Source organism: Capsella rubella, unplaced genomic scaffold, assembly GCF_000375325.1.
Source record: "Capsella rubella cultivar Monte Gargano unplaced genomic scaffold, Caprub1_0 scaffold_4, whole genome shotgun sequence".
Classification (NCBI taxonomy): Eukaryota; Viridiplantae; Streptophyta; class Magnoliopsida; order Brassicales; family Brassicaceae; genus Capsella; species Capsella rubella.
In genome coordinates, this window is record NW_006238920.1 from 2138742 (window position 1) to 2142071 (window position 3330).

Consider the following 3330-nt stretch of genomic DNA (forward strand, 5'->3'; position numbering starts at 1 on the left):
TTATATCAAAATGCAATAATCTCTAATAGTAATAGTGTGATGAATGATACATCATGAATCAAGCTCATCAAGCTACCAAATCTTCCTTTTTGCATCTTGAGTCGATGGATTCTTTTGTCTCGAATGGTTGGTTGGTACGTTCTGGACTAAAGTCAAATCAGCCCGCTATTTTTTCACCATTTACTCAAATTGAGGGAAAATTTCAAATTAGGTCTCAGAAACCGAGGAACTAATTTGAGATTTTCCCCCCAATTTGAAACGACGTCGTGTTGAGCCTTCGAAACCGAATGAAATACCACATCGGATCTTATGTGGAAAGTGATTAGGCTTTACTTAACGGTTGACTAACACTGTTTGAGTCAATGTAGAATAATGCTAACGATTCAAAGAATAAGTAGTTAATTTAAATTATTTGAGGGTTTATGTTGAAAAACACACGATTCGTTTGTTTGGATAGGATTTTACACTTTTGAAATAGTACGGGTCGAAATATACCCTTTTCCCATCGTCTGATACCGTCCGAACCAACTTCAAACCGATCAAATACATGTTAGTACGCATTACGCAGTGAACAATACTTACATACCAAAGTATCGCTATCTATCCGCATTTTTTCAGTCTGCGTAAAAAAGGAAGCATACTCCAGCGTTTAGCATACCAAAATATTAGTATGCATTGTCTTACACCAATTTGTCTAGTATACAAATGTATATTAACCAACCATTCAAAGCCTTTGTAATTTCATTGCCAAATACTAGGTAACTTGTGGTAACAAGATTATACCCAAAAAAAAAAAAAAGAAGAAGAAAAAATATGTTCTTACTCCACCGGTCACACATGAGGTTATGTTAATGTTAACAAGAACCTATCATTCGTTTCCAATGATGTAACTAATTACATATACGCATGGAGTTTATATACGGCTAAGATATATACATATATATACAAGTAATCATTTAAACGAACATATGTAACAAGGCCATGAAAACACTGTAATGTGTGTAATGATTTGGACCTACGTATCATGTCAACATTTTTCTTCACGCAAGTTAGTAAGATCACAAACATATTGAAACGTTTTGTTGCTGAGATACATATCGAACAAAAGCTTTGTTCAGAAATATTAATATTGACTTCAGTTAATTAAAGCTATAGAGATATTGTAGTAGAGAACTAAAAATGCAATCATCATCACAACTGCAAACAGATATATACACAAAATCTTTATTCCTGTAACATATTACAAACACATTTTTGACCACATAATCATCGTGATTTTGGTCCAACGACTCATTTAACACAAGCAAAAAAAATTGAAAGGTGTAACAGTAGGAAAACAAAATTAATTGTAGTGTTGATATTTTCTCGACAAACACCATAAAAATTCAACACCATTAACAGTAGAAAAAAGCGGAAAGACATGACACATCAACATGTGGCACCAACACAACACAACATAACTCAACTCATACATTATAGGTTTGTATTAGTTTCATACCAAATGTGTGCTAGCTTTGACAAGCAGTTGCAAAGTAACATGTCCTCAAAATTACTCTAACAAAACAAATCAAACCCTTTAAAAATAATATTCATGTACAACAAATGTAACAAAAATATAAAAACTTTCTCAAATTAATCTAACAAAACAAAACAAAACAAACCCTTTAAAAGAATAATCATTTACAACAAATGTAACTAATTGTATGCTATAAATTGCTAACTAATTTTTGGGATTATATAATAAGCTAATTATGTACTTAGCTCATGGAATAAAAATGTACGAGCTTAAACCATTTAAATAATTAACAAGAAAAGCAACGAAGACTCATTCTTTATAATGCAAATATCATGACCAAGTACTCTTGCAACACGCAAAATTAGATGATATGATGATCACATGAATCAAATGACATATAATATATAGATTTTATCTGACTATGTACACATATGTATATTATACAATAAGGAACTAGGGATTAAAACGCCTCGAGAGAGACAGAGAGATGAAAAAAAAGAAACGATATAATTATATATAAACATGAATCGAGAAAAATTTAAGGACCAGTCTATTAAAGAAAACTAGGTTAACCATGCTAATCTAAACTTAACCACGCGTTAACTCATAGATCAAGCTTTTTCGATACTTACCCATTTCTTAAAATATAATGAAATGATTAAAAAGACTAAAGGTCCAGTACCTCTCCCGCATGCAAGCAGATCGAACTAAAATCAATACACAAGAACAAGACATTGTTTTAGATCGTGTCTTTCTTACCTTAGTTTGGAGATGAACAAGAGGGAGAAAGAGAGATAGAGAGAGATTGAGACAAAGAGAACAAGGACAGGGCTAAAAGAGATCAGCACTAGAATCTGACAGATAGAGCAGTGAGCACGCAAGAGAAGCAAATGCAAATGATATTGCAAATTGCCTTTGTGTGCTCACTCTCTTCTGTCAGTTTCTTTTGTGTTCCTCTCTCTCTTGTCACAAAACTCAATCATCTCACACAACTTCAGAGATCTACAAGAAGAAACAAAGAACACTTTTGGTATTAGATCTGAGTTTCAATCACCAAGACAAGCCAAAGACCCAAGAGATATAGTCATATAGAGTAAAAAGATTCTAGTTAAGACAACACTTTGGATCGGAAGATCAAATCTAGGGTTTTGTTTTTGTCTAAATCAAGAAAAGAAAACATAACCAAAAAAAAAAAGCAAAAGAGAAGAGAGTAAAGAAGATCTGATGAGAAGAAGATAAGAGAAAACCTTATCTCTCAAAGAGAGAGTCTCTTCTCTTCTTACCCTTTCTTTATGGCTTTTTGTCGCTTTCTTTATCTCTCTTACATGCAAAGGGAACAGATGTCTGGCGAGGCATTGAATTGAACAGAGAAACATTTGAAAAATTTATAGAGAAGACCTAAAAATGGCAACTCACTAGACTCCAATGAGTACTTGAGATTTTGAGAAGTGAATAATGTATGGATGGGTTGTTTTGGTGATCATGGAGGTGTGTATATATAAAGATTAGGAATAATGAGTTTGCCTTTTTTCTTTCTTTTTTTGGCCAACAATATTGCTATTTAATATTTTATTAATTGGAATTTAATTTACCAATTTTTTAATTTGATTAATATTTGTTTGTTTAATGTCTACTCTTTCCTTTGTTGGCGGAAGACCAACACCAAACAAGCCCTAAAAAATTTTGCAAATTAAACAAATAGTATTTGTTGATTAAAAAAAAGAAAACACCGAAACACTTAGCTTTTAAAGACGAAAAAAATTCTACTTACTGAAAAATTTGTTCAATAATTTTTTTATTCACTATTTACTAAT

The 3330-nt window shown here is 32.0% G+C and overlaps 1 long non-coding RNA gene across 1 annotated transcript; it reads right to left on the reverse strand.

Moving 5' to 3' along the window:
• Positions 1 to 2954, reverse strand: LOC111831022. Its single transcript, XR_002834317.1, has 2 exons — positions 2800 to 2954; positions 1 to 2518 (listed from the first exon to the last, which is right to left on the reverse strand). It is a non-coding gene; the product is annotated as an uncharacterized LOC111831022 (long non-coding RNA).
• Positions 2955 to 3330: the final 376 nt, after the last annotated feature.